The sequence below is a fragment of the Serinus canaria genome, chromosome 4 (assembly GCF_022539315.1).
Source record: "Serinus canaria isolate serCan28SL12 chromosome 4, serCan2020, whole genome shotgun sequence".
Classification (NCBI taxonomy): domain Eukaryota; kingdom Metazoa; phylum Chordata; class Aves; order Passeriformes; family Fringillidae; genus Serinus; species Serinus canaria.
Genome location: NC_066317.1, coordinates 51,482,526 through 51,505,648, shown reverse-complemented (window position 1 = coordinate 51,505,648; position 23,123 = coordinate 51,482,526). Strand labels below are relative to the sequence as shown.

At 36.3% G+C, this 23,123-nt stretch overlaps 1 long non-coding RNA gene across 1 annotated transcript in view; it reads right to left on the bottom strand.

Moving 5' to 3' along the window:
• Positions 1–480: 480 nt before the first annotated feature.
• The window catches only part of LOC108963836 (uncharacterized), a 34,430-nt gene continuing 11,787 nt past the window's right edge, over positions 481–23,123 (bottom strand). The window contains exons 2-5 of the long non-coding RNA XR_001992481.3: positions 17,889–18,051; positions 8,648–8,712; positions 1,509–1,572; positions 481–898 (exon numbers count right to left, since the gene is read on the bottom strand). This is a non-coding gene — a long non-coding RNA (uncharacterized LOC108963836). The remainder of the gene's footprint in view (positions 899–1,508; positions 1,573–8,647; positions 8,713–17,888; positions 18,052–23,123) is intronic.

The window sequence follows — 23,123 nt, the reverse complement described above, 5'->3', positions numbered from 1 at the left end:
ATAAAGAGATAAAGTGAAAGTTAATCTTTGGTTGTGATCCCTTCCCTTCCCTTCCCTTCCCTTCCCTTCCCTTCCCTTCCCTTCCCTTCCCTTCCCTTCCCTTCCCTTCCCTTCCCTTCCCTTCCCTTCCCTTCCCTTCCCTTCCCTTCCCTTCCCTTCCCTTCCCTTCCCTTCCCTTCCCTTCCCTTCCCTTCCCTTCCCTTCCCTTCCCTTCCCTTCCCTTCCCTTCCCTTCCTTCCCTTCCCTTCCCTTCCCTTCCCTTCCCTTCCCTTCCCTTCCCTTCCCTTCCCTTCCCTTCCCTTCCCTTCCCTTCCCTTCCCTTCCCCTTCCCCTTCCCCTTCCCCTTCCCCTTCCCCTTCCCCTTCTTTTCCATTAATAAACAGAAATTAATATAGCAAAAGGAAATGCATTCATGCTGTTTTAATGATTCGCCTTTAACCCAAGAAAGAAAGAAAATTCAAAGATAAGGCTTCCAATTAATCTTTAACTTGTAACATAAAAGCACTGATTTCAGGCCTTAACAACATTGCAATTATGAAGGCACAGGGGGAATGTACTGTGGACACAGTCAAAGTTTTAATCCTAAATATGTCTGGCTCTTGTGAATTTCTCATAGCTTTAAAATTTAACATCATTTCTGTGTGTGTTATAAACATATGTGTTCTTGACCCACTTCAAAAAACAACCACTAGTGAAATACCATTTCCATTAATCATTCAAGAGCTTTGCAAGAAGATTGCATCTCAAGAGATGACTTTTTCACTGAAGTTTACACTATTCAGCTTGCTTTCATTATTTTTTACATATATTGAGTTGCAGCTGCTTGTTGTTCAGAGCATTGGTTTTAGAACTTATTCCCATCCTTTCCATCCAAATGCACACATTGTCACTTAATAACCTGAAGAGAAAAATTAATTTCTATGTAATTATAGTTTTGCCCTGACAACCACAAAAAATTCATTGTATACTAATACCTTACAAATGAAATTCTATTTTCATCCTTTAATCACTATGTAATGAGACTACAAAGGAGATGTTTGTACTGGGTTGAAATAGTAAATAGATGTAACAATAATTTCTTCACACTTTTCACCAGATTTTTTTACTATTTTTTAAATGGGAATATGGATCCACACTAGTGGCTCTCCTTGCAAGATTAAAACTTAATTTTATTATGTATTTGTATAAATTACTTTTTCTATGCATAATACAATGTCAAATTATGTTGGAAATATTCTGTGACTGTTATTGGCACTACTAAGACAGTATCATTTAAAGAATCATAGTCAATTAATCCTTTAGATCATGTGCCTGTATATTGGACACTAAAATTTATCATTGTTGCACCACACTTTCTTCATAGATGTAGCTCTAAAATCCTGGATTCATGAGGAGTATATGTAATTCAGTGTTGAACATTTTAAAATCTGTACTTTCTGTTTGCCTTTCTGTGCAATAAAAAGTATAAGGAGACTGAAAAATATCCATAGTTGAATATTTGTGCTTACCCTTAGGAAGCTGCACAATCCTTGACCCCTCAATACTTCTAAGAGAAGGATGAAATCTTTGATTCTGGAACAGAACAGTAATTTTATTTTTTTACATAATAGAAAACTAGATAGGAATCCACACTTGTAAGAGCAGGTGAGGCAGAAAAATTTAAATTCTGTATGAAAGATTCAAATTGTCAGGCATAAGCCTTCACTACTGTGCTTGAAGAGAAGCTCAGTGCCTTCAGATGGGACTCCTGAATGATAGATATTGCAACATTAGTTCATTATTTTTGATAAGAAGTCCTTTTCAAAACTGACAGGATTGCTAGTGTTGTCTAGCATTGATTTTTTTACCTACTTCCTGGCTTAAGATATTTTATGATACTTATTAGTCTGCTAAATATTACATTTTGATCCAAAGTTTTGGTAGGAAATAAAGGGAGGCAAGTTTTGTGTTGTTTTTTGTTTGTTTGTTTCTTTGGGTTTTGTTGTTGCTGTTGTTGTTTTGGGGTTTCTTTTAGTTTTGGGGTCTTTTTTTTGTTTGTTTGATTTTGGGTTTTGGGGTTTTTTATTGGTTTGGGGTTTTTAAAATAAGACTTATCTACCTGTCAGCTCAAACAATTATCTCAGTTGGTGGCCATCCCCCTTGTTGAGAGAGCTCAGGTATGATGTTCACTCAGACAAAAGTTTCTTTCTCTACACACACCACAGAGGATGTGGTGACCCAGAAGGAGCAATTACAAGAGCATGCAAGGATCCAGGTCTCAGGCTGCTGGGAGTGCCAGAGCCTGGCACAGCTCTCTGAGGGCAGCAGAGATCAGATGTGGGAGATGCCCTCAGGCCAAAAACATGCTCAGCCTAGTGGCAGAGATGAGAGATGAAGTGGAAGGACTGAGAGCTCTTAGGGGTCTCCGAGGAAGAGATTTTCTAAGGAACTGCACTTAACCATTCCTCAGACAAATGCACCCCCCATCCACTTCCCAAGAGGCAATGGTTGTCCCACCCTCTCACCACCAGGCAAAAGAAGGGGACTTCAGACATGGAGAGAAGACTTCAGACATTTCTGATTGGGCTGGCAGGAAAATCCCCTGCAAGGGGGGCAAAAGATGTGCTTGAATGAACAAGGGACTCCTGTCATTACTCAAGCAGAAGCAGGAAATACACAGAAGATGAAAATAGAGTCAGGCCACTTGGAAATTGGGCAGGAGGTACAAGGATTTAGGCAAAGATATAGATCTATAAACAAATTCTGCCAAGTCTGGAAAAGTCATAAGCATGCAAGAATCACTCTTCATGCTGCTGAGTACTTGAAAAGTTTTTACCTAATAAGTTTCTGACCATTCTTCTCCTTAACAGATATGTGCTTATCACAGTTCCAAGTCTGATCAGGATGTGCATACACCAAAATATTCAGGAAATTAACATCCAGCTCAGAGGTAGAAGAGAACAGGGGGATTTTTCCTGCTCTCATTTGCTCTGGATTAAACCCCAGTACTTGAATTAAAAGATGAAAATCTGCTTTTCCTGTACCATCCACATCACTGATAAAAAGAAATTATGAAAGATTAACACCTTTGATTCAAATATGTGGGGGATTTGGCATGGAGAAGACATTAGACTCCTACAAAGCCTTATAGAATTATTAAAATAAAGTCAGAAACAAATGACTTAGAATTCACAGTAAGTTGACCCCTTGCTGGCCAACAGCAAAGTCCACATCTGGTTGCCCTCTAACTCTTCCACTCCAGCAGGGTGCAGGAGAGAATCAGAAGGGGAAAAAAATAACAAAAACCTCACAGATCACGATAAAGACAATTTAATAACTGAAGAAAAGAAAGACCAAGCACAAGTGATTTAAAGGCATTTACCACCTCCCATCAGCTGATCAATTCCCACACAGTCCTCCAGCTATCTTTGAAAAACTACTCCCCCAGAAGGTACTTTTATTGCTGAGCACCATGTCATATGCCATCAATATTCTCTGGTCTGCTGGGGTCAGCTGCCCTGATTTTGTTATTTCCCAGCCTCTTGCCCACCCTCAGCCCACTCTCTGGGCAGGGCCAAGAGAGAAACAGACTCCTGACATTCTGTAAGCACTAACCAGCAATTGCTAAAACATTGCTGTATTAATCAACACAGTTTTGGACATAACACTAAAACATAGCACCATATAGGATGCTATGAAAAAATTGACTTTACCCTAACCTGACTAGTAGAGAAATGTACTGGTCTGACTGGAAACTGCTAAGTAGGAAAACCAGAATCATGGAACAGAGACTATAACACATTGAACAGGAAGGCTCTTCATTAAGCAGCCTGAATTTAGCACACTTTTGTCTCTCAAGTGAATGACCTAAAAATTTATTTACTGCAGACCAATAAATGTTTTTTCTTATTTTTTACAAAAAGAGAATTATTTATTGGTTTATTTGATTTGCTGAATTAATTGAATATTTTATAATTATATTTTAGCTAATTCACAACACCTATATGAGGAAATGAAAGATCAGGAATAAATGTCAGGTAGTGAAAAGAAACACAACATTTAAGAAGCATCTATAAATTTTGGATAATCAATCTGATATTCACTGCATGAATTTCAGAATGCTTTGTGTTGTCTCATACTTCACATATTCCAAACAGATCTCATTTCAGTTGCAGCTGAGACTCCTCAGCAGTTCATATTTCAAGATTTCCAGTTATGCTGTTAAAAAAAAAAATAGTTTAAGCTACTTTCCTGGGACAATTAAAAAATACCATGTCAAAGACAAAAGATGTAATTCCAGTAGTCTAAGAAAAGATGTTTTTTTCCTCATTTCTGATACTTTGAAATGAAATAATCCAGCCTCATTTTAAAATACAGAGCATGAGATATGTGAAGGTTAAACTTATGAAAGCCCCATCGATGATCACTCAATCCCAAAGCATGAGGGATGTTGCAGTGGTTTTTGGTTTTGAATTAGAGAGACTCAGACAGTACCCCATGGTTCAAGACCTTTTGAGTTGGAGCTGAAAAGAGGAGCTGTCCTGCTGAATGGCAGCAGTATGAACATGAGAGTTGGCTTGGCCAAGATGTTTCCATGAAGGCTGTGAGGTGCTGCCAAAAGCACTGACCACTCATGCATCTGCTTTGGGCTATAGGCACGACTATGGGTAACACAGGTACTATAGGGCGTTTTTTCACATTCAAAAAATATGAGTCCCCGAATTAGTGGCTTTCTTTTTCTCTGTGTCACTGTCAAGTTTTGCATGTTACTAATGGCACCATCAGTGAAACATGCAATGGTACTAATAGAAAAATATAAGTTTTATTCTGGAGGAACATTACTATACAATTGAACATTAATACATAGTGAACATAGTTTCTAACTCTCATCTTGATTTGCATCTCTCAAAGAATGATTGTTGAGGTAAGTGGAATTATTTGTACTAAACCTCAAATGCACTTTACTTGATATTATCAGCTAAGCCTTTGAAAGAACATTAAAAGCACCTGTATTTTAAATTGCAGCTGATAAAGCAGCAAAGCTCTTGCTGAAGATAATGACCTAAAAAGGGATAACATCACAATAGAATCAAATAGTGCCATTCAATTATCTTTTCTGCCATAAAGAAATGTGCTGTTATTTCTTGATTTAAGATTATGAAGAACAATGCTGAGGTAATTTTTTTTTTTTGAAAGATTTTTGTGCATAGAATTAGATAAACAGAATGCTATCTTCTAAGGCTGCTGAAAACCTATTGAACACAACAAACTCTGTCTTTTCAAAAAGTCAAACAGTAAGCTTTCTCACACTATAAGCATGTCAGCGTGTAATTCATATTCCTAACCTCAATAAATAGAGGTCTCATTGAGTTTTAAGATGACTGAAAGAAGAAAGAAATTGTGCAGGGTTGTCAGCACTAGAACAGCAGAAAATAGGACAAATGTACAATTTATTGAAAGCAATTTATTCATAACAAAAAGCTAGCCAGCTACTTTGAAGAGAACAACCATCTCTAACTGGTTCAAGGGACGTAGTGATTTTGAAAGTCTATACCTTCAGACAGTAAATGAAATACTTTTCAATACTTAGAGAGCAGGTGTATACTCTATTTATAAAAGATGAACTTATTAATGTTTAAAGAAGAAAAACAAAGGAAAAAATCAAGTAAATTCCCTATGAAATTGTTCAGTGTGTGTATACCATCCATGTAGGTGGTGTACCTGAATATAAGATGTTCTTTTACACTTATACATAAAGCATAATAGCAAAAAGTCACTAGAGAATATAAAACAGAGAAGGAAAGCCAGACTTTAGCTCTAACCGATGCCACGATTTTATTTTTTTTTTCCTTTTGCTAAAAACAACTAACGGCACAAATTGCACCCTTTTTCTTTCTCGTTCCATGGAGAACTGATAACCAGAAATGTTGGAGCAATTTTCGTTTGCTCACTAAAGATTAGTGCTGAGTGAAATACTGACTGCTGAGGGGAAAAATTATTCAAATGTTATAGAGCTTTTGTCGATTAAAATGCACTTAGTGTCTGGTATTGCAGAATACTTGTAGAATACTGAAATATTTCCTGTCATTTTAAAGAAAATTAAGAAATTATTTGTTATGTTATCATTGAAGCCTCTATCCTGTGGTGATGAAACTTGAAAAGATCATTGTTCTCAAAATTCAAGCTCAAACTAGTTTCAAAAGAAAATAAAGTAAGAACAAAGAAAATGTAAAGATGCAGGAGGTCAAGATGAGTGTTTTAAACTGACAGATCTAACTTTTAGGTGGTTGTCTCTGTGGGAGAGATGAGGAAAAAAATTAGTTCTCAGAAGGCAAGGTTTAATATCTCTAGTTCATGAGTGAAGAAGGGGTGGCATTTCTGAAAATCCCCATCACACCCATATTTATTTTCAAAACCCCTCCATCGTGTAAGGCACTGTACTGAAGATAGGTGTCTAGCTGGCATTTCCATGAGGCAATTCTTTCTGCTCAGGACCTTATCTGTCTCAGCTTCTTCTAAGAGGGATGGTGGCTCTTCCAAAGGCTTTTCCACTGGTGAAATTTTTTGTACTATTGCCTAATACTTCATTTTAGGCCACCTTCCTAGGAATTTGGACAGGTGTGTTCTGTGCCTGCTTTAACAGCAGGGGAATTAAATTTATGTCTTAAGACAATACTGAAAGAGCTGAAAGGGCAAGAAACCTGACACTTAAGAAGGAGCTAAGCTCCTGTCCCAGGAGGATTAAAACTGAAAAGAAACAAAAAAAAAAGCCTATATGCTATTAATTGTAATACATATTTGTATTATATTAGGTCAAAAATGGGAAAAAAGAAAAAAAACTATTTGCTAAGATCCTTTTTAGCCATTTAGAATCTAAATAGTCTCTGTTTCTTTCAGTATTATGTTTACTTACAGTTCAGTAGAGATGAAAATGTGGCTTCCCAGAATTTAGAAGAAATTTCATTTCTGCCTCAAGATGATTAAGATGGAAAAAGGAAATTTTCAGATTTCTCTGAGAAATGCTAAAAGTAAAAAGTGATTTTGAAGAAGATAAACAGTGCTAGAAGCTAAAAGATCAGGAGCATGGCCTTCTCTTCTCAGAATGCCCTTACAGATCTCAGTAGTTTTTTTTCTTTGCTGTGCTCCAGTCAGGTAGAGACATAAGTATGAAATATATAATTATGTCCCCAAAATAAATACCACTAAAATGTGTGAAAGCAGCGAAGATGTCAACTAATCCTTTAGATGCCTACAAAGTTAAGCTGCAAAATGATACAGACATATGGAACAGCTGCTTAGAAATTAGGTAGGACTTCAGGTCTCCTTGATAAGATTTCAGCAGAACAAACACCATTCAGAATTCACTGATTTTTTTCAAAGATATTTTTAGAACCAAGCAAGTAATTTGAAACAGGAGATTAGGTTATCTTTCACATCAAGTATATCTAAATCATATTGTACAGTGAAAAGTTAGGCATACAAGAACAGAGGGAAAGAAGGAATACTGCAGTCCTAGGAAGAAAGGAGAATGATTTTATGCATATTTAAATGGATTTTGGATAGCTACTTTTTCATCAGCCTATGACTATACTATGACTGAAATTTTGTACTTCTTTCATCTTTCATTTGATTAAAATATAGCCCTAATGCATAAGGCAATGGAAAATGGGACATAGTCCTCAATCACTTATATTTAATTGAGTTAGGCAACAGAATGAAAGACAAAAATTTAAAGGTATAAAGCATACATTATTAAGTCTACCAAACAGCAGTCTTATTCAATATGTATGTATCTGAGCAATAATTTTAAAAATTGTTCCAATTTTATACCATTTTTGAGTGTATCTGAGGCGTCTCTGCACTGGTAAATCGAGACATTCTCCAAAGTTGCCAAGCACTAGTATATTCAAATATTCCTTAAGCATAAACCTTGCTGAAATCTATGCAGGATAGGCATGTTTCCATGGGCCTTATCCAACTCTGATCATCGGCAGTATTCTTCCTTTGCAAAAATTAATCACCTGTTTAAAAAATTCCTAAATACTAAAATGTCAAAAAATTAGAAATTATGGAATCTAGCCCATTCTCAGCTAAGAAATAAATATTCATTACTTGTCTGTAAATAAATGACAAATGCCCCCAGCCCCCAATATGTAAACATGTCCAAAAGTCAATATAGTGCTTTTTAGGAGATTGTTTTGGATGGAATCTATAAGATACAGATTTTTCTAAAAAATCTGGGATTAGAGAACAAGCTTAAAACCAACCTGTGTATACATGGCACGATTCCAAAGGATAAATGACATCAATACTCCACCATGCTCAGCTTCTTCCCCACTTCTGCTTTACAGTTTGTTTTGCTCTGTGCTAATAATACCTTTCTGTGTCTGCCTGCTCTCAGGTAAGCGAGCAAGATCAGTGGTCTGTGCAGAGGAAAATGCTTTCATGTGTGCCCGTGATGCCTGCATTGGCACACAATAAAGGAATAAGGCATGAATTTAAGGGTTTGGCTAGTGTGTGAGTGGTGGCATTAGTATTTACATGTTACATGTCTTTATTAACCCCTGCTATTATGAAAAAGTATAAGCATATCTTTCATACTTTAGAAGAAAGACGCATGGAATTAGCTGAGAACACTTACAATGAAATGAGGATGTATGCTGCTTACCTGTGTGAATAAGGAAAAGCAAATAAAGCAGATAACCTTTCTCCCCTTTCCTTTTCTGGACTCTGCTGTATAAGAAAGCAAAAGTTATGGAGAAAAGTTATTTTGTTCATTAGACTAACTGATAAAGTTGGCAAAGAAAAAAAGCCTTTTTTTCCACTCAAAAGCCTTTCTTCAGAGATAAAGAAGCAACAAAACCTCTTTCCTTGAATTGCTGGCTAGTAAAGAATGTGAAGTGCTCCTTCCATGCACCCTCTTTCTGCTACTGCACTCAAGACAGCAAGGTGTAAAAGTTTCAAAGTCACTTGCCCCTTTTAAAATTTTACTTTGGTATTGCAAATGTTAATGACTAGCTGGTGCCTTGAAGGTAGAATCATCATTTCTCATGTACTTCGATTAAACATTATGAGTCCTCTTGAGAATGGTGACCAAAGAACAATCAGCCTCAGCTCTTGTCTTCCTCTGCTTGCCCCTACACATCTTGTCAAATTTAATTCAAGTAAAACAAAACAGAAATAAGGGTTAGAGCCGTGTTTCCTCACCCTGCATGTTTATTTCAGTAATGAACAATAGCAAGCTTGTTTTATAAATGTATTTGATTCTTACAAGTAGAAACAGGTGCACACTGCCTACAAACTTTTCCAGGACCCACAGGCATGCAAATGTTCTTCAGAATCTTTTCAGCTGGCTGATTCACCATATTTTAAAAACCAATATTTGCAGGCAAAATATGGCTTTTAAGTCCTGTGCAGCACAAAACATCATAGTCCAGTCTCGCATAAGGTGTGATAATCACTGCCACATCTTGGAGTAAACCATGCTTTAAGATTCTAAAAATTTCAGGACAATTGTTCCAATTAAATTCCTATTATGTATGGGAAATTAATCCCTTAATTCCCAAGAACCAATTTCACACCAAAATAAGCACAAATACTATTCCAGCATTTTTTAAACTATACCCTCCCTTTGATTTTACTCCATTCGCTGTGTTATATCTAAATTTAGGGGCATAGTGACTCTGTATAATGAAAAGAAATAGAAAAGAAATCCTGAGATAATAATCAAATTAGTTTCCTTTATTGCTAAGAATGAGCAAAATACATAGGATAAAATGACATTACTATAGCACAGGAATCTGAAAGGTCTAGAGTAATTTTTACTCTCTAATTATTATCAGACTTTGCAGAATGATACACCATGTCTTATAGATTATAAAAGATTTCTTCAGGTTTTATCCTTTGATATAAAAGTAGGAAAGTTCAAACACGTCCAAAATTCTATAAATAACAATACTGTATTACAGTGTTCTGAGAATGTGTCAAGTCTTGAAGAGCCAGATTGTGATCCTGGCTTTGTGCCCACACCAGGAATCATGAGGCTGTTCAGCATTCCTACTGCCTACATTTGCTGCCTATATAACTGCTTGCAAGTATGGAAGAAAGGAGCTTCTCTAGAACCATTGGTTTACCCTCTTTGCATGTGGAACTAGAAAATTGACTATAAATGGAATAGAACTCTCCATAGGAGACTATGGATTGTCCTGAAAAGTAATCCACTCTAATTACAGGACTCATACACACTGGGGTATTTCTCTACCTGAAAAAGAGAGTGGGATAAAAGTGTGAGAACACAGAACTCTGTGGCTTTGAGTCATAATAGGGCTTTTTCTTTTAGGCTTGTGCTTTATCACTGTTAGCCTCTGAGTCAACATTAATTTGGTCTATGCACTATGGGCAAAGAACCCTCTCCTGACTCCTGGTATCTACAGTTCCATCTGTCCTAATAAATGAAAGAGAAATGCTGTTTAAGCACTAGACTTTGGTACATCCACACCTGCTTATTTGATAATTCTTTCCCTAGTTTTGCTTTAGATTGCTCCAAATACCTCTTTTTAGGACAAGACCTGCACAGGGGAGACAGTTTTCTTCATTAGCAAATCCCAAAAGTGTATGCAGATAAAACTTGATCAGATTTCCACCAGTTTTCCCTCCATGTATTTTACATAGTCCTTGAATATGATCCTCACAAACATATCACACAGTCACTCATCACAAATCCACATCACACCTCAAAACTTCCTATGAGTTTCTTCATATAAATAGGTACTCCAGGAAGCTGTAAGATCGTTTTCACATTAGTTCTGGTATTTTAATCTGGGTGAAGATGGGGGAAATCCACCTGCCACACGACATGTAAATTAAAGATGATCTCTCAGGCCCTTCAAGGTTTTGGCTAAAAGACAAAATTGAGCACTATGTAGTGTGGATCAGGTAAAGCTGTGCAAGACTGGCTATCTCTAACCCGTGTGGAAATGAGCTTTTCACTTGACCTCAGAAACTCAGAAACTCTCATTCCTTGGCTGTTTTTTACATAGTACAGAGGGCATAGTCTCAAGTTCCTGTCCTTTCACTGGCAACTACTATCTGTTCTAATTTCCCCTGTTCTTTGTCTATTAACATCTTAAGAAAAATATCATTAGTACAGCACTGCCCTGAGAAAACAATATGGTGAATGTGCGGAGCCATAAATATAATCCATCATTTTAAAAAGTAAGCATTTACATCATTTTGGGATTTTTTAGACACTGTTTATCATATGCTTCTTCAAATGCAGTAACAGATGACTGTAACAACTTCTAGTGCTATTGTGAAGGCAGACCTCTCTTTTATAAGCTGAACACTCCAGTCGTCTTCCCACTCATTACATCCTACATGTTGTCAATCTTAGTTTCAAGAAGTGTCAATCAGAAATGCAGTGGATGATATGTGCAGTATTTTTTAACAACACTAAGGTGGGCCTTTCTTTGATTTTCCTTTATTCTCTTGATTGCAAAGTACAGTATGTGTCTTGAATACAAGCAAACACAAAAGTACATGGAAAACAGTATTTTTAAAAATGAAAACAGAACTTTGGTACAGTAATCCTTACAGCTAATCAAAGCCTTATTGTTAGTCCTGATTATTTTATACCGTGGTTCTAGATATTATAATTACCTCTTTAGGCTTAAGGTTATTGATTTAGTAAGAGCAATTATGAAACATTAAAAAAAGAAGGAAAATAAATGTCACAATAATTTGTTGAAGCACATTGTAACTTTTACAGTTCATGTATTAGTATACATGATCAAGATGCCAGGAGAAGAAAAGGAGGAGAAGGAGAAGGAGAAGGAGAAGGAGAAGGAGAAGGAGAAGGAGAAGGAGAAGGAGAAGGAGAAGGAGAAGGAGAAGGAGAAGGAGAAGGAGAAGGAGAAGGAGAAGGAGAAGGAGAAGGAGAAGGAGAAGGAGAAGGAGAAGGAGAAGGAGAAGGAGAAGGAGAAAAAAAAAAGAAAAGCTGGCATAAAACTGAAAGGAAAGGCAGTATTAAATGGGTGATTTACTCAATATGCCCATTTTTCTGTTTTAATACTAATACAATTACTGCTTCTATCCTTGGAGATATACAGACACCTCATATAACAATGTAAACTACAATAAAAAATGCTGTTTTTATATAATTCACCTATGGAATTTCTGTGAAAGTTTTTGTTCACTGTTTGAGGGAACACATTTGTGACAACTCTTTCAAAAAATCCCAAGAGATTTACCTGCTGCCACTGGTATCAGAAAATGGCAATTTCACATATTCTTACAAAGTCTCTGGTGTCATGTGCTTTAAATAACTTGCCAGACTTGCTGAGCAGGTTTGTCTCAAAAGCATTAAGACTGACCAGTCATTGATCTATTATGATGTTATAGAATTGATTCTGACATTATTTCAGCAGCAGTATATACAGAACAAAAAACCTTCAGTAGAGAATAAATGAAAAAAATTGCATGCTCTATTATGGTATTAAAAATATTTTCTTACAGTAGATTATTTTCTTCCCCAGTAGCTTAACTTTTCTCAGTAACGAATCATGATGATTCAGTGGGTATTTCAGCAACATCATAAATTTCCAATTCAGACCTGAACAACTTCATGAATTTTGTGGAGTGACCAAGAAGTTAAGCACTAATGGTAGTATTACAATTTAAAAAATACGTACTTACACAGCTTGAAATAGCAAAAGCCTTCATGTCTGACAAAAGTTGCTTGTAATGAAAATATTTAGATATTCCTAACTACAGACATCATCAGATGTGGCTAAAATTACCAATGCTGCACCATACTGAAGGCAAAATGAATGATTGTCAGTTACTTCTGTGTTCCAAAAAGCCTTATCAACTCTGGCTTCTCATCTTTTTAAAACTCCTTTCTGGATCTCCAAAAGCAGAGATTTTCTATAATGGGGCATTATAATTTCCCTTCCATTCCATGACCCACAGGATACCAGCAGAATTGACTAGTTTTCCATTTGTTTGACTGCTGTTTCCTGCAAGGACTCTTTGGACTGTGATCGATTTTATGGCTAATTCTTAGATTTAATTTGCTGTCTACTGATATATGACAAAATGAAGGCAGCTTTCCAAACTCCTCACCCTGTTAAGTGGTAAAGGAAGTTAAGTACACAGAGAATGAGAAACAGTTCAGGGGCTGGTACCTTTTTCCATACCTGTTCTGAAGTGCTCCTGACCTTACTTAACCTTTCCTTTCTTACTTTTGAGAGCTACTTAGAGATTTTTTTAAAGAGGCCCTATGTAAGAGTGTGGATTTTTAATTCGGGGAGATGCCCGTGCATTGCAACAAGGAAGACTTAAAGGAAAAAAAGAATATGCAAAATTAAATGGATGTTTCACATTCTTTAACTCCTTCTCATTCTAGAAGGCAAAGGTATAAATTGAAAGGGATTATCATCTGCCTGGAGTTGGTGAATCAACGCATGAGTGAGAAATAAGACTTGAATTTGTTGTTGGTAATTGTAAGTAATAACCCTCACAACTCCAGGGCCAGTGTGGAGCACATATGATTAAAACTTCCTAGAACCACACACATACCTTTGGAGTGCTTAAACAGAAGGAATTCTTCTTTCCATTTACTGAGTTGTGGCCCAAACTAGCACTAAATTAACATATAGAAATGGCAATTCCTCTAATAAATGTAAATAGAATAGCAAGAAATATATTTAAAAGTACTCCAGAGTGGGGTTTTTTTTACAAAAGAGAACCATAAATTGCATTTTAAATTTTCACTCAATAAAAAAGGAAGGGGGAAAAAAAAAAGTAGGACTCTTGAAGGAGAAGAATATCTCTTAACTATCTGTCCAAATCCAATTGCAATATAGTATGATTCTTCTTGACCCTTGAATTGCTTCCTGTTTGTATTTCCTTTAAAAACATGGTTGTAAAGAAACTGAGTAAATACACTGAGAGCCAACAGGTTTTTTTTCATTTTAAAAATCCAGTGGAAAAATTTCCAGTGCACTGAGAAATTTACTAAATCATGCAGATGACAACAAATTCATCAGCTGCATAAAGATTTCTTATTTATATAATAATCTGTTAGCACAGAAGATTTTGAATCTGTACCAAATCATTCAGCACAGTGTAGATTGTGCAAAGGAGATCTTGCAGATTTACAGATATAGAGTGTATGCCTTTCTGCATATTTTTCCCTCTGACAAAAGCATCAAGTAAAAGAAGGTTCTCCCAAATACTAAAATAAGCTGTAGGAAAAAAAATTGGCAAAATGATGAAACCCATACATGCCAGATGGCTGTGTCTCCATGTTCCAGTAGCAGGGTGTTATAATTCCATTCTTGACTGCAGTTCTTTACATAAAAGTCACCAAAAATAGAATGTATTGCAAAACCATATTCAACCATGAGTATGAGTTTTAGGAGTCCCAGTACATAAAAGGAAATGAGTGCTACATCAGAATTTTTAAAAATACCTAACACCTCTTTAAAATAAAAGTTAAACACAGGCTGCACAAAAAAAAAAAATCTCTCTAAAGCCATCTAACAAAAAAACACACTTAGTGCAACTGAGTTTGAGTTGCAGTCTTTTTTTGAGATGTTGGGTGTTTTTTTCAATCAGAGCATTCTTATCTCTTGAGACAGCCTAGTGAGCAGAACAAAATTTTCCTTTTAAAACATGGCTAGTTGTCCTGTTTTGCACAGCAAATGACAGAAATCCAGAAAAGGGTTCAACTAACCAAGAGGTAATAAGCCTACATCTCAGACCTATACTTCCTATAAAGCCTATTCAGCCACCTATGCAGGTGTTTCCTGACCTAAACAAGTGCAGGCCATTTCTGCAGCATAGCAGGCAAAACATTTTGAATGTGTGTGAATTTTGAGATCATTTCATACCGGAGATTCACTGAACTGAAAAACAAATTTGAAAAGAGGGCAGTTTGGAAGTTCAGCAGTAGGGTTCTTTCCTGCCTGTTCTCCTGGCCAAAGCCCTCTTTCTCCCTCTTAGGCAGTGTAACAGAGATTTGGTAATGCAAAATAAGAGTTTCTCCACTAATGCCAATAGAGAAATTCTGAAGTGTTCTTTTGAATGTAGGAGCTTAATTTCAGCTTTAAAGTTCTCTTTGATTGCCCAATATAAATCTGACCATGAGTACTTTATTCCAATGTTTGAAAATTCATATTCTACTGCTAGCCATATTCTTTCAACAGTATTTTAAGAAAGTAGAGTTGGAAATAACAGGACTTTTCAAAACACATTAATACTTCAAATTCGTTACAGACATACTATTTCTTATGGTTAAAGAACTTTAAAAAAAAAAGGTTTATGGTTTACAGTTGAATGTTCCCAAAAGTTTGTTCATTTTTTGTCTGTCTAATCTCTATGAAATGAATGAGGAAAATATTTCTGTTTAAAAGACAACTGTGAATTATAAAATACAAGAGGAATACTGGTAAAATTTACCACTCTTACTGAATGTACTTTTAGTGAAATAAAAATTCTTACAGAATTTTAGATAAGGCGAAGGCAAAGAGAGAAATACAATTATCTAATATATTTGGTTAAAGCTAGACAAAAATAGGATTTGGGGGTAAAAACTGTGAAAAAAAAAAATGGGAAGTTAAAAATACAGTAAACATAATGGAAATAGTCACTTTGAAATTTATTTTACATAGAAAGTGTGGTCTTTGAAAATAAGGCAGCCTTCTGGAAAAAATAATTCATAATATAATTAAATTTTCATTTAATTTTTCTGTGTTATATCAGAGTTGTGTTGAAAATTGAAAAGTAAAGTATTTTTGAGCACAAAAAGCTGAGTAAATGCATGAGACATGAAAGACATTGACACAAAAATATCTTCAGAAATGAGAAGGCACACAGGAAAAAGAACTAGTTATGGTATGCATGTGTTTGTACAGGAATCTTTGCAGAGTTAAATCAAGATATGAGGATGGTGTTTCAGGGTATGTCTCCTCAGGACATCACTGCCATCCAGATGCAGTTGACAAGCTACATTGATCTAAGTCACCTTTGCATGCTGTCAAACAACTTAGCACTCCATTTCACTTCACTCTGCAGTTCATTGACAGTTCACACTGCCTGTATGTCAGTCTGCTCCTGGGCTCTCTTTTGAACTGTCACAGCTAATTTTCTCCGAGGGAACCTTCAGGTGGGGATAATTTACTCCAAAGTAAACCTACAGGCAGTAGGACTAGGACTGCAACAGGTCTGCCTGCACATCTGCACCCCCCCAGTCACACCCACACCAGCATGGCGCACACAGAGCCCTCCTCCTTTGCTGCTCAACTGGGGCCATACAGCACACACATTTGGTACAATTTTATAAAATTACCACTTCTGGAATAAACAGGGTCTAAGCCTTCCTCAGGCAGCCTAAGACCTTTGGGGATGGATGGTCACAGCAATGTAGCTCCCCAGACACACCAGAAACAATACAGGTACCACTTGGGGGGTGCTTTGTGCAGACCAGAAACCCTCTTGCTAGCTGTTCTATGGCACTGAATACATTCATGGGTAGAATATCCACTCCTGTGCCTGAAGCAATACAACAGGGTTCACAGAAGACGACAGAGGGCATGTTGCATTCTGGCCTGCTCCATGCTATGCACAAACACTGGTAGCTCCTCGAAACTAATATGTAAATTTAAAGATGTAGAAGATCGATATTCATCTAGAACATGCTCCCACTGCAGATGCACTTGTTGGTGGATTGTTTAATTTTTCTCCATTCAGAACATAAAAACTTCACACTGTCAGTGTCATATATTGTGTAACATTTTATTAAAACACATCTCAAAGTTATTTACAAAGGAAGCTGCTATCTTCCAAATACTAACACTACCATAAGAAAACCCTATTGAGTGCACGATGAGTTTTTCATTCTCTAACTTGTTTTCCTATTCACAGCATAGGAAGTTGAAGGATGCAGACTGCAGAGTCTGAATACATAGTTTATTCATGGAATGAATTTCTTAAAAAAAAATCAGTGTATATATTTAATATCCAGGGTCCACTGGAAATAAAGGTACATGATAATATGTTAAAGACATCATGATAAGACTAAATGAAGATTCTGCAACTATTTTATGTATGAGTACTTATCTCTTAAATTATATCTTCTAATATTGTCTTATATTTACTTTAGCTAACACATAACAAACTTGTTACCAATGTCCCCAGTCAAACAGACATACCTGAATTAAAACCTCATTTTTATAGTACAGGTTGTGTTTTTCATAGTAATAAGATAGTACCAGGCTCAACAACACAATTTAAATTAGTGAAGTAGTGTTTCTTTCATTTTTATTCAACACTTTTTCATACGAAAATAACAACCTGAAAGTAGTAATAAAACTAAAACACTGCCAAAATGTATTTAAAATAATTTCAATACTTACCACACTATTTATCTCCTTTCCCTAGTTATAGGAAAACTTTACAATACTTAGATAGTAAAAACAGATGAGGGGAGGAGTACAAATCAGTAAGTTTTACTGACAACAGGACTGAAACCTATTCTACTGTGGCAGGTTTTCTGTTTCCTTGCAGGGTGGTAGGAGGGAAGGAAAACAAAAAAAAAAAATACCCAAGTAAACAAGAAATAATGGTGAGGATGCAAAAAGCAAAAATGTTTTAAAAATGAGGTCTCAGTCTTCATGGCTTTGCCACAAGGCTGGCTTTTCCCCATTTCTGCAGAAGTGTGCAGAGGCAGAATGCTCTGCACTGCTTCTAGGACATCCAATTTCCTTTGCCAGCTGCACTGGGGCTCAGCAGCACCCTCACACAGCCAATACACAGTCAGTGTTTAAAATTTACTCTGAAAAGATCCACTCACTAAATTGAAGGGAAATCAGTGTTCACATCTCAAAGAAGATTTCACTCAGACCTACCTCAATTTAAATCACTGGCTCAGCAAATTCAGACATTTCCATCATCTTTAGAACATTGAGCCACTCCTTCCAGCAACACTTGAAAGAGATATTTCTTCTTCCTTTCTTCCTTCCTTTGAAATGAGTTTCTTTCACCATAAGAAGCATGCTGGAAAATTGTGAACTGCAAAGAATTATTAAGATAAGTTAGTGAAAGAGGTGGGAATAGAAATCAGGAACTCTAGGCCTTATTCATGTGCCTTGAAGCTAAAAGAGAATTACATAATATGAATTTTCCTATATCAGACACCCACTATTATACATTACAGAAAAGTCTGCCTCTAAGAAATTTTTATGGTAATCCTTTTTCCTTGATTGGCAATGCCAAGACATCAGCATCTTTTTAAAAATGAAATAAGAAGCTACTCTATATTCCATGCATCCTAGTGTTTCGATCTATATAAAGAATTTGCTAAGTTTATTATACCATCTACTTGATTTGAAGGGGAGGAATTAATGAAATTACAAAATCTAGTAAGGCATGTCTCAAAAATTTAATGATTAAATTACTTGTTCTGTCACTGCAATGATAACGTTTTAAAAAGTCTTTACTGAGATTGGAGAACAGATTTCTTATCACAGAGATCTATCTGTGGGGAAAGTAAATTATTTGCTCTAATCTATATTCAATATATACTTTCCTGACTAGAAAAATAAAGTTCGTCTATAAAAGAATCCTTTAAAAACAGAAGGTAACAGGAAAGACAGTCATTCCTAAAGTAGTAGCTGCTTCTGGTCATTTAGGCTCAGCATAAAATTAATCCTCAAATGAACTTAACACTACCTTGAAAAGATTAGAGAGCATTTTATATATATAAATATAAGACTTATACAGCAATGATTTGGATGTTCTTTCTTCCTTTGGCATTATTAGGGTCATTTGTAAGGCCTTTGGTCTTATGATGGAAAAGGGGGGAGTTTTCTGCTGCTGTCTGTTGATGAATGAGGAGTAGAATTGAAGTCCACAGGAGAACAAACTTGTTCCCACTCCTCCTTGGTGAGCAAGAGGAATTGAAGCTTGGAAAAAAGTCAGTCTGCATTAGCTTTCCCTGGGAAGCCCTCCAGGACTCATCAGAACAACATGCAAACTCCCAAAGGCATGGACAGAAAGAAAAGGTTCTGTTCTGTGGTTAGGGCTCAAAGGTCATGTGGTTGATCCCATCTTGCCATCGAAAATTTTGTGAGGAAATGATCCAGATGTGATTGTAGGAAGCTATCTTTGCAATAAAAGAGCACTGCGTTAAACTGGTAGAAGGCAGCAACAGAAAACCTAATTATGGCTGTTAAAATCCACTCTGACATGTCCTGGGGACTTCAGAAGGTAACCTAAAGGTGCAGTGGTTTGAAACCCTGTTTCAAGCATGAATAGTGTCTCACAGTTACTACATTGCAAAAAGATAAAGCAGTATATTCAGTTTCATTAGTTAAAGGACAGTGATTCCAGAGGAGTAAGAATATTGTTTGGTGGATAGTTTTTACAAAGCACACAGAATGAATATGTCTCCGTTTGTATTTGTTACCAATTCTGGACAGAAATATAGTAAGATTACTACTGCAGCCATGGGGGGAGGGTATTTTTATAAACATATATCCTTAATATATGATTTTTGCAGAGAATTACAGAAATACTTTCTGTGTTAAAATCTGATTCATAAGAGAGCACAATTTCTAGAAGAAGCCAAATAAATTTACTTTTGCTGCTTGGTTTTAGCAGCAAGTCAGCTTCTGTAACATTTTCTTCAGTACTCACTGTAACTTGACTTAAAATCCATTGGTACTTCTACATTGCTAGGAAGGATTTAGTGAATAGTCCATTTCTCTAGCCTTTCTGGGGAAAAAAAAAAAAAGCTTTGTACAAACATTTTTAAAATTTTAAAAGTAACTGAGGCTAGTAGAAATCTGCCCCAAGTTCCAGTTTAATAGATGTAAGATAGTAGAAAAATTGATATCTAACTTCAACTGCTCATTAATAGAATGAAGTATATTGTGTTATTCTTGAGGGAAGTTTATTAGTTTGTGTTCTGCTCTCTGCTTCACTGGTGATGTGACACATATCTCCAGACTTATTGGCTGGGAAGAGATGATTTAGAAAGCTCATGGGGTGGTAAGTGTTCTTATAAACAACTAACTAATTTGCTCCTGGGAAACTTTTTCATGCCCAGTTGTCAAAGCTTTGCAAGGCTTATAGAAAACTAGGTTTAATCAGTCAAAGAAAAAATTAATCTGAAATTAAAATTTAAGTTCTCTTCCTCAAACTCAAATAGTTCACATAAAACACAGAGGACAAATAATTTTGAATCTGGATGATCATAATTCTGTACTGCAAGCTGAATACAATGCCCTTGTAAACTGCTTACACCTGTGAATAATGCACTACCAAGAGACCTAGTCACCTAAGTGTAACTCAGCTCTCCTGGATAACACAACGTGCCAACACCAAGCTACAACTAGCAGCAGGAAAATGAGTTATATGGCAAGGGATGCTGGCTCATTTAACCTATTTTACTGTAAATCACTGGTACCAAGCTTTCCTGGACACTGTGTTGTCTTCTTCTCCACCATTTCTCTTTTTTTCACACTTCTGTACTTGACCATCTTCTTTCCTTCAGTTTGCTAATGCTGGCAGTGCACTCTGGGCACAGAGCCTCACTTAATACATTAACTGGACTGCACAGTCTTCTGTGCTTTACATTCAATACTGGCACATCTCTTTAGAGAGAGCAACCCTGCTCATTGGGAAACACTGAGCTGCAGGGATGAAGTGCAACTGCTGTTTTACAGCACATAAACCAGTGGCTGATGCATTCTTCGGGAGCATTTCTCATATAACTTACTGGATTCTTTTATGCAATGATGGTATTTGTCCCTGGCTTACATCTCATTAAGTACCTGCATCTGAATGAACATTGCAAGTTAACAGGCCCAGAGAAGGCATTTCATTTTTCCAGGCCTTTCAAATGGAGGTTGAATTTAGATGTCCTTGCAAAGGCCAAGTAAGGCTCCATGAAATTTCTTTCATATAGCCTGATAGAAAAATATGATTAAAAGCTTTTGATTTTGAAATTCAAGCACAATTCCTATAGTAAAATAGGGTTATTGAATCTCCTTTGTAATTTTTCTTTAGGATGATTTTTCTTCAAAAATTTGCCTGATGTGGGTCTTTCTAAATCAGAAGCTAGATTTCTTTGCAATGCCTAATTCTTTATTTGTCTAACAACTACAGCAGTGAACAGCCCAAATTTGATCCATATTTGATGCTTTCTATTACTGTATGTGAGAAGCAGAGTCTTGCAAAGTTTTCCTTATTTCTCCTACCACTGCCTCCACACACAGTAACCTTCACACTGAATGAGAATAGCTGGATACAGCTTCCTGCATGGCTTCTCAATTGCTGGCAATTTAGTTGGCCAGATGGGGTTTCTATGGAGAAATGTGAAGGCTTAAGTGTGCCCCTGCAGAGCTCTTGGCTCCTGCTGACTCAGCAAGTTAAGGACACAATCAAATATTACAACTTCCACCTCTTTTCTGCCCTTCTTTGTAACCCCTTCTATTTTTCCTTCTTCCACTCATCCAGGACTGTGTCTGTACTACTATTTCAGGTGACGCTTTTTTTTCCCCCCAATTAGGACCTGCAGTATCTTGCAATTAAGGCAGTCTTTACCAGTCTCACTCTAAGTTCCTACAGGGAAACTGTGAAGTCATAGAGACTGCAGAGAGGCATGAAGCTTTAGCAGACACACAAAGCAGCAGCTGTGTGTGTAGATAATATGAAATGGTAGGACCGAGCTCTTCAGCCAGGAATGGAGGATAGTGCAGTGTCTGCATATTGTCTCTGTGTGAGTATCAGAATGAGGCATCAGTTGGTTTCTGCTCTTACTGAGACTAGGAAGGCATTAAGAACAGGAGCAGCAGCTGAGATATATTTTTTTTTTTCCAGAGAAGCCTTAAAATAGACTAAGTGAGGGCACATATTGAGGGAAATGAGATTTAAGCTGCATTATAAATGGAAATGTCTTCAAATGGCATAATTTTGAAAATGTGCTGAGGCACCAGTCCTTTTAAAAGTCATGGGAACATAGTCATTAACCACACTAAAGTAGAGGGAAGTCCCATAATACAAGCTTACATTTGCAACTGATTGACTTTAGAATGCCTTAAACTGGCATATAAATATTTTTATGAAGGAGAGACAGCTCTGAGAAACAAAACACTGAAGAAAGCCAGCCAGTAAAACTAAACACCTTATCAAGAACAGGCTACCAGCAAGTGAGATTTTGGCCACAATATACTTGTACATCAAATATGAGAGTTTGAATCTCTGACATTCTTCTTTAAAATGGAAATATGCCCTCAGTTTCATAAAGGTATGTTCTTTTCTTCAAAATTATATCTCAAGATCAAAAAAACCAGCCACAGGATGGGAATATTTTTGTCTCTGACCAGCTTACAACCAGATTTAGTGAAGACTCACTAAAAGAAATCATTCTGTTGTAATTATAAGGCACAAGCTGAATATTTAGAAGTCGTCTTTTCCCTTTGTGGACAGGAAAATATGATTTTTAGAACAGTATTTCATGATTGATTAGTCTTCACTTTGGCCCAGAGTGCTTTTTTATTTTTTTGAACTAGCAAGTCAAAGTGACAGGAGCCTTGAATGATTGTGATGAAAGCACATGTGTGGTGAGAAAACACTACTACTTGGGCTGCTGTCTGTCTCAGACCTTAAATTTCCAGCATGAATGATGTTTGCATTCTTCTGTACTCATTTAGTTGGCATCTAATCCTTTTTTACTAAAACCAAAATTATTTTCTAAAAGCTATTTCTACTTTTGAAGTACATATAAAAGGAAAAAAAAATCAACATAAATTATTTACTCCAAGCATTTCTATTGAGTTATCTGAGAAAATTGACCATATTCTGTGTATTGTTGATAAATAATTCTGCCCTATTGGCAACTCTTGAGTTCTGTGAAATTTTACAGCAGCAGCTATTTGTCAAATATTTTCTTGCTATAATCAAGTGACCATACATGTATAAATATATTCAAATATAGTCATACAAGCATATGTATATATGTTATGCAGGAATCTCTGAAATGAGGTCTAGGTAAATTAAATTTTCTGGTATGACTTTCTTCCATTTCCATCGAGTGGAAGTCAAGAGAAATAGTTTTTTTCCATTCTGAAGCTTACTGA